The sequence below is a fragment of the Oryx dammah genome, unplaced genomic scaffold, assembly GCF_014754425.2.
Source record: "Oryx dammah isolate SB20612 unplaced genomic scaffold, SCBI_Odam_1.1 HiC_scaffold_17, whole genome shotgun sequence".
Lineage (NCBI taxonomy): Eukaryota > Metazoa > Chordata > Mammalia > Artiodactyla > Bovidae > Oryx > Oryx dammah.
This window is the reverse complement of record NW_024070201.1, coordinates 38,685,383-38,694,173: the sequence shown is the minus strand read 5'-3', so window position 1 is coordinate 38,694,173 and position 8,791 is coordinate 38,685,383. Positions and strand designations below refer to the sequence as shown.

The window sequence follows — 8,791 nt, the reverse complement described above, 5'->3', positions numbered from 1 at the left end:
GGACACGACTGAAGCAACTTAGCAGCAGCATCCTGTTTCTACACCTGTTGAGATTTTCTTCCAGTTTTTCAAATGCAGCTTTTCACTTTCTTGCTTCTCCTTCTTTTTCTCTTATTACTCTGTATTTTCTCCTGTTCTGATTCTTCTTTCACTTCAGTAGGCACCTTTGGGGACTGTTGCTCAGCCCATGCCCCACTTTGACAATCTCTCCTATTTCTTTCTCTCTCTCTCAGGGGTTGAGAGCATCCATAAAGGACCATGTACAAATGGGGTGGAATAAAGAGCTACAGAAAAAGAGGATCATCAGGCAGATAGAGAAAAGACCAGTCCAGAGGCCACACAACCCCAAAGGAGAAAATGGGAACTAAAGACCAGTCCAGAGGCCACACAACCCCAAAGGAGAAAATGGGAACTGCTTCATGCCTAACTGGTACATCCCAGTTCTAATCCTCTATAAGGATACGTTGTGCTTCTTACTCTATGAGCTACCATTGTCTCCTCCAGAGAAATCTCCCTCTTTGGACTAAGCTAGTTGAGAGGCTTCTGTTTCTTGCATTCCCTAAGTCTGAGATAACATCTCTATCACTAAAGCATACTCCTGTGCATTCTCCTTTCTTCTACATGAAACCCTAATCATTTGGGGGAAAAAAAAATGCTCACCACCTTTGAATTGGTGACTCTTGAACTTACGTCTCTAAAGTATGAAGTTTCTTTGTTTTCCAAAGGAATCATCAAAAGGAAGAGGTAATTTACTGAAGTACTTAAGAGTGTGAGCTCTGGGGTCAGACTATCTAAATAGCCTGATATCTGCATTTTCCCCATCTGTAAAATGGGAATAGTAGAAGTAACTGCCTTATAGGAATTCGTGAAAATTGAGGTAATGCAATAAGGCTCTTAGAAGAGTACCGGACTCACTGTAAACCTGCAGTAAATATTGTTGTCATGCTACAATTTATAGCAACACATTTCTGCTTGTTTCTCAACTTCTTTCCAAAGACATCAGACTGCATAAGTTCCTGGTCCTGTCATTAGCTTCTCCGTTCAATCCAACAGTCCTAGAATTTGACCTCAGGTCTGTTTGACTTCAGAGCCTGTGCTTATTCCGTTAAGTCAGTCATTCCCAAATTTGACTACATCTCCGATCCCAAAGATATTTAACAGAATCTTCTAGATTGGGGCTTGAGAATTTGTATTGAAAAAAAACAAAAAACTCTTCAGTTAATTCTAGTGGATCTGATTATTGAATCAGAGTTTGGAGGATTACTTTGGATTGTGCTACTTTGTTTTCACTAAGATTATCTATAAAATGGATGCAGTAAATATCTATTTCATAGAATTTTAATTTAATACACATTGACTCTTTACTGTGTGCCAGGCATTGTGCTAGGGGCTTTCTGTCTATTATCTCACTTCTCTCTCACAACGATCTTGTGAAGTAGATATGGGGCTTCCCTGTTGACTGAGATGATAAAGAATACCTGCTATGTGGGAGACTGGGTTTAATCCCTGGGTTGGGAAGATCCGCTGGAGAAGGGAATGGCTACCCACTCCAGTATTCTTGCCTGGAGAATTCCATGGACAGAGGAGCTTGGTGGGCTGTAGTCCATGGGGTCACAAAGAGTCAGACACAACTGAATGACTAATACTTCTACTATCCCTATATGGGATGCAAAAGAGGTTTAAGTTACTGGATAGAAGTTGTCTACCTAGCAAGTGTGGAAAGCCAGCATATTAACTGCTGGGGCCAATGTGATGTGAAGATTATATTAAATAATGTGCAGATCCAGTTATTACTTGGACACTTTCTGTGACAAGAAACTCAACTTATCGGGGCAGAAGAGGCTCTAGTTGTTAGAAAATTGAGTCATTCTAGAACTTCTACCCATAGGTCCCCCTTTCACCTTGTGGGGTCCTTAAAAGTAAGTCCAATTTCTCTTCCATTTGACAGCTCTTCAAATGTATGAAGACAGTTATCTTGCATCCCTGGGGCAAAACCTTCTGCTTCCTTTAATCCTTCCTCCTATGACATAGTTTCCAGCCTTATTACATCCTGGTCCCTCTCCTGGGCCTGTAGAGGGTTTTTCTTTGCCAGGCCTTCATTGGAGATGATACTCCACATGTATAATGACCACCCCTGGGCAGCACTGTAACCCCATCTTGCTTTAAATGTCAGGCTTCTATGGATCCACCTACTGCATGACCTTGGGTCAGCTGGTTAAACTCTGAGTTTCAGTTTCCTCATTAGTAAAGTGGGATTGTCCAGATTAAGAGGGAGGATACAGGGAAAGCACTTAGCATACAGTAGATGCTGCAAAAATGTCTATACCTCCGCTCTTCCTTCAGGTGGACAGGGGTTCATTAATCAGCATCTTTAGGTAATGGTTAATTAACAAGTTTCTTATCCAACTAATTACATTAGAATCTAGATTTATAGTTCCTCATCTTGTCCACAACGTCTTGTTAAGTACGTTGCTAAAATCCCACTTACATAGTGTGGTCACCTCATGAAATCAGGACAGAGATAAAGTAAACAGCAATCAAATTCCACCTGCAGGTAAACATCAGAAAAGTAGTAAGCTAGTGATGAAGTTGGTTAACCTTGCAAATGGTCACCATTCAGGCCACAAGCATGTACTGGACAACCACTATGTGTCCCTGGCAGTGAGCTTAGACAACCACTATGTACCTGGCAGTGAACTGAGGACAGGCTACCGTTTTACAATATTTAAAATGCAGTTTCTGTGTTCAATGAACAAGGCTAGAAATCTAGTGTCTTGGAGAGTAGTTTGGGTCACAAGATTGAGCTAAGTGATTTAGATCAATTTGTTCCCATATCTAGTCAACAAACATGCTAGGAATCAGGCACTGCCCCCATCCCTCCATCTCACTCCCAGCTAGGTGCCAAAGGTGAGGGGGTGAGTATAACAAAAAAGACGAGGTCCTTTCATTTAGGGAGTTTAACATCTAAAAGGGTAGGGAGCTCTTTGTGTTAAAGGCCCTCTGTCAAGTGCTTGAAATGCAAAAATAAGATTCTTCCTCCTCTCAGTACTCCAGTTGTATCTTGTTATGAAACATTTATTTTCTGCAACTATTTGTTTCCTTCCGTCTCACTCCTTGGACAGCTTTTCTACGGTAGAAACAGAGCCACTGGGAAGTTGTCTGCTACACAGTAGTGCGGCCACTGAAAGGAAAAGCACTGAAATCGCTCCAGGCTAGAGTTTTCTCTTTTGAACAGGAAAGACAGCTCCAATCGGATGCTTGGAGGTCAGGATGAACGAAAAGAACGTAAGAACACTTGAATTGAAAAACCTTCTAAAAATACCAAGTATTTCTTCTCTCGTTTGGACGTTGGCAAACCAGGATGTTTTGGGAAGGGTCTGGCACTCTGTGTTCCTAAAACTGGTTTCCTAGATGGAGTTGGAGGTAGGGGAACGAGGAAATGTTGCTTTAGTCAGGATGCCCCGAGTGAAAAAAGGGCAAGGAGAAGTAGTGAGAGTCGTGACCCAGAAGCAAGTCAGGAACCTAGAGAAGGACATCTCAAGCGACTGCAAAGAGTGCGGCGTCTGGACCCGCAGTGGCCAAGGCTAACGGGAGACCAGGGGAAAGAGAGAGGACAGGGGCGAGGAAATCCAGGGAAAACGCGTCGATTGGTCCTCTCCTTGGGGCGTGTGCTTCTGTGCGCCAAGCGATTGGTGGCGGGAAAGTAGCAGGTAAACCGGCCCTCGCCGCCTCGCCATTGGTCAGTGGCCTCTCTTGCTGCCACACAACTGGCTATTAGGCCGCCGAGCCGCGCGCGGATTGGCCGGGGGTGGCCGCCGAGACCGGCTCTCTTCGGGCTCTAGGATTGGCTGGAGGGAAGAGGCAGGTATCCGGGCTCCGCGACTCCTCCATTGGTGGGCGGGGAAGGGGGGTTGGGCACAGCGATTGGTGGGCGGGGGGCCGGGCCTGGGCCGGCGGGGAGCGGATTGGTCGGAAAGTAGGTTAGTGGTGCGACATTTAGGGAAGGCAGAAAGTAGGTCAGGGACGGAGGTGCCTGTTTACCCGCGCCGGACTCACCGCCGCCGCCGCCGCGGGATCCGAGTGGGGGCGCGGGCGCGGGCGCTCCCGGCGAGCCACGGTGAGTGTCGGGCTGGCCGCAGCCAGCGGTGCGGCCGCGGGCACCCCGTCGGGGCCGTTAGCACCCTGGCAGGCTCAAAGCCCCCGCCGCCGCCCGGGGCGCAGCCCGGCCGCCGGGGAGCCCTGCCCGACGTGCCCGCTGCCGGCCTTAAAGGGCCCGTGCCCGCTCCCTGCCCCCACCCGGGCCGCGGGGAGGCTGCGCCCCTTAAAGGCGCCGCGCTCGTCCGCCCCCATCCTCCCTCGCGGGGGCTGGCGCTGCGGACTAGAACGGGCAGAGGTGCCGCAGGCACCCTTAAAGGGACCGGGAAAGAGTCCGCGGAAATACCCATCTCCCCTCCGCGGGCATAGCTACCTGAAGTGGCGGGGTTTGGGGGGGGGGCGGCGGTGGTGGTGGTGGCGGCAGGAGCAGCCAGCTGCCTCTTAAAGGGACAGCTCCACCCTTTGGGATCAGTGACCCGGCGGAGGGCTAGTCCTAGGATGTATCCCCGGAAGTTTCAGGGACCCCCGAGGGGACCATCCTTGACGGCTGCACTCCAAGGGCGTTGGGTTAGAGATGCGGCTTCTGCCCTTCCTCCCTCTTCCCTCTACTTTCCTTTCGGGAGCCTGCAGGGCTGGGTGGGGGCGGGGAGGGCGTCTCCGCCGGGCTTGGGGAGTCCGAGCCACCCCTACCCCTTTGACCCTTTCGCGGGTGTTGGGGCTGCACCTGGGTATTCCCGGCCCGGGGATGCGGCCGACCCCACCATGCGAACTTCGGCCCGGCCTGCGCCGTCTGGGTCCTGGGCAGTGCGGGGAGGATCCCCGTGGGTCTGCGAGCAGGTGCTCCACGACAGGCGGAATGTCACCCAGCGCCCAGGTGTGGGCCCGCCGGCCGCCCTGGAGTCCTGGAGACCCGCGGAGAGCGCAGCGAGGCTGGCTTTAGCACCGGATTCGACCGATGTCAAAGAAAAAGCTTCCCGCTCGAGATTGTCGGGCGTTGACAGCCGAGAGAGCTCTCGTTTGCTCGGAGGAATAAGTGGAAGAATAGAAATTAATGCCGACCTTGTGGGGATCAAGTCAGTCACCCAGAGGGGTCGTGGGAGCCGGCTGCAGAGCCGAGGGCAGACGCAGGGAAAGGAAAGGCACTACTGGCCATAGGCGTCTGTTGTTAAGTTGGTGCTGGCCGGTGGAGTAACAGGCTGTGCCCCCTCACCTCACGTTTTTCAGTGCCCTGTTCCCTCCCCTGCTTTGGCCCCTTCCGATCACCTAGCCCTGTTTCGTCTCTCCGCGGTTGTGGTCTCCTCTCCCTGCTTGCATAGCTACTCCTCGGCAAGGAATTATTAGCCAAGTTTTATCACTTAGCTTCCAGAAACAAGATTCAAAGAAGCATTTCTTGACTGTACGTGTATTTCTAGGATCTTCGTTTTTTAAAAAAAATCCATAAAAGCTGCCCATTAGCTGCATCTAGTTTCCCACAACGCTTGCTTGTCATTTGTCCTTCTGACATCCGCCGCTGTTCCCTCTTTTAATCTATTTTTATGTGACAACTATTATTTTAATTCTTCTTGTTCCATTGATATCAGGATCTGTCGATTTGGGTTGGTAGAGTTTTTAATTAATGTGCTGGTTGAATCATGAGCTTAAAATAATCTTTGCTGCTCCAGAGCAGTTTTGAATAATCTCATGCTCTCCGTGCTTGCAAGACTTAAAAAAGGAAAAAAAAAAAAAAATCACTGCTGTTAATTTCGATTTCCATATCAATGAAACTCCAAAATGTTTTCTTAATACAAAGTTCAGTCTTTCACTCCATGATCTATTACTGAGTTCACTTTATTGCTAAGTCTTTAAAACACTTTGTTGAACATACTTGGAAGGCTTTAAAATTTCCCTGGCAGGGTTTGAAATTGCCTGTATATCTAAAGCTGAATCTGTAGACGTATTTTTTGTTTTGATTGTAGATGTAGCTGATAAATAATATAAATAGGTTAAAACTATAGTTAAAAGTATACCTTATTCCAACCCCTAAGGTTTAGAAAGAGGGAGAGAGAAAAGAGCAGGGGTGGTGGAAGAGTGCTAGCCTGAGAGTTAGAATCTCCTGGTTCCAGCCCAGACTTGGGTTTTCATGGCTGTGCCACTTGGGGCAAGTCACAGAACCCTTCTGGGTTCTACTTGGCTCAGATGGAAAGTAAGGCAGGAGAACGAGGTGATCTCAACAGTTGCTTCTGCTCTAAAGTTCTGTGCTTCTCTAAATACTTAATATGGCTGAATTCGGGTTGGTATTTACCTGCTGGAACCTCCAGAATATCTGAGCTGACGTCCTATTTTCATAGGAAACTTAAACAGATCAACAGATGGTGTTTTAAAGAATCCATTTCAAATGATTTATAAAATGATGACTATTCAGGAGTTTGTCAGCTATTTGCAGAAGAGGTTTGCCTACCAAGGAGAGGAAAAGGAAGTGGCCCTACTTTCAGATTTATCACTTCATAGCAATGATCTATATGCCATTTATATATACTAAACAAGGGACAGGCACTGTAGAAAGACTTGTTAACAAAATGCATATGAATATGTAAAAGCTAAATATTCAGTATCTCTCTTTGGTATAAGGGCTGCCTTCCTTTTGTGGGCTTTCTTCTATTTGTGATTCTATCGTCGACTCCCATGGTAGTTGGAGAAAGTCAAATATTAAAGGAACATTTTCTGCCCCAAATGATATTACAATCACAGGCAGTGATTTGAATTAACATCATGGTAGCAAATGAAGGGAAGTAATTGTTTACTTTCTTTTTAAACCTTGAGGTTTAATTGAAAGCCTGGAAATGCAGGCATGTCACCCTTCTCCACAGTCTTTTCTCTCCTCATTGCCGCTTCATCATAACACTCAGACTTACTCCTAACATCCACCCTGGCTTTCCTCCTCCTCTCTCTAAACAAGACCTGCTCTGACTTAAGCACCCTCAGCTTCTCTTCCTTTCTGCTCAAAATGTCTTGTCTCTTTCCCTCATCTCTCCTCCTCACCTCTTAGTTTGGAAAAAGCAAGTGAATTTCTTTCCTGTTCCCTCTTGGAGCCTCTAGGCAGGAGCCTGGTCTCTGGTAGCAGGACCTAGGACTTGGGTTGGATGGTGTGTCCTTGGACAAGTGCTGGACTCCCCTGACCACAGGCTCCGCCTCTGGTGTAGTGAAGGTGCTTGCCGGTTGGAGTCCCAAGATCAGGGGAGATGATAAGATGCCAGGCACACAGGAAGCCCCCCTCAGTGCCTGCTGCACTCCCTTCCCAGCACTGCCAGGGTGCTGCCACTAGAATTTGCTTCATGCTTCTTTCTCTCAGCCTCCTCATCAACCCCAGAAAAGCCCTTGTCTTGACTGATGAGGGAAGGATGGAAGAGGAGGAAACAGGCCTACTGTGGGCTGCTGTGCAGCGGGCAGCTTTCACATGTGTGCGCTTGTGCTCCTGGGTCCCTCTGTCTCTCTCTCCCCTCCCTGCCCAGCAGCCGCTCCCAGGGCTGTGAACATTGACCCCCTTGACTCTCTCATCTGCTCCATCCTCAGCTCCTGCCCTCTGGCTTCTTTCTCTATCATCCTTCTTATTTCTTCTCAAATATCTCCAAAAACTTTTAAGTCTTGAATTCCAGGTGTCCATTCTTAGTCCTCAGTTGTTGATCTTGGCCCTTTTGCAGCTTTTACCCACTTGTCTTTTCTTCCTTCCTGAAATCCCCTTCTCCGTTAGCTTCTGGGTTTTCTTCCTACACACCATAAAGGTAGGTGTCTGTCCAGGTCTCTGCCCTTCACACTGTCTTTGTTGGCTTGGGTCCCATTTCTTGTCCTGATGTGTCTCTCCTGCTTCAGCTGCTAGCAGATCCATCGTGGATATTAACTGCAGCCTGTTGCCAGCATCGGTGGCCTTGGCGTAACAGGTTGCAAACAACTTGCAAACATGGTCTCATTCATCCTCAGGATAGCTGTACCGCTTCACCATCAGGCTGTCCTGAAAGGGACTTTGGTTGGGTGGCTCAAAGTGCAGACTTTGGAGCCAGATTTTATATCCTTACTGGTTTTACGACTTGTGGTCAAGTTGCTTTGCTCTCTGTCTTGGTGTCCTCATCAATAAGATGGGAATTACTCTAGTCCTTGGGCTTCCCTGGTGGCTCAGCTGGGAGAGAGTGTGCCTGCAGTGCTGGAGACCTAGGTTTAATCCCTGGGTCAGGAAGATTCCCCTGGAGAAGGAAATGGTCACCCACTCCAGTATTCCTACCTGGAAAATCCCATGGACAGAGGAGCCTGGCAGTCCATGGGGTCACAAAGAGTCAGACACGACAGAGACTTCTCTTTCACTTTCTAGTCCTTACCTCAGAGTGCAGTATGGATTCAATGAGTTAAAGAATGAAAAATACATAAAGCGCTTCATGAATCATAGTGAGCATTCACGGATATTAGCTTTGCTGCTCCTTCTTCCTTTTCCATACCCAGCCCGCCTGGCAGTGTGCACGGGACTGTCGGCTCCCTGGACCAGCCCTTGGCCTGTTCTGTGCCTCAACCTTCCCTCGTTCAAATTCTACGCTTCTTTAAGCTCCAGCTCAAATGCTTAGTCCTCCTGGAGCTATCCTTCATTGTGTTTTTCCTCCTCTCTTGCTGGGCAGCAGTGTCTCCCCAGCCCTTGATCTCGCTAGCGCTAATTATTTTAGGTACTGCTGCACCC

At 48.3% G+C, this 8,791-nt stretch overlaps 1 protein-coding gene across 3 annotated transcripts in view; it reads left to right on the top strand.

The window, feature by feature from the left end:
• The first annotated feature begins 3,929 nt into the window (after positions 1 to 3,929).
• ARNTL (aryl hydrocarbon receptor nuclear translocator like) overlaps positions 3,930 to 8,791 on the top strand; it is a 108,233-nt gene continuing 103,371 nt past the window's right edge. For 2 of the 3 annotated variants that reach the window (XM_040258325.1, XM_040258321.1), the window contains exon 1: positions 3,930 to 4,117. The gene's annotated coding sequence lies outside the window, so the exon portion shown is untranslated. The remainder of the gene's footprint in view (positions 4,118 to 8,791) is intronic. The other variant, XM_040258324.1, reaches the window with a different exon arrangement.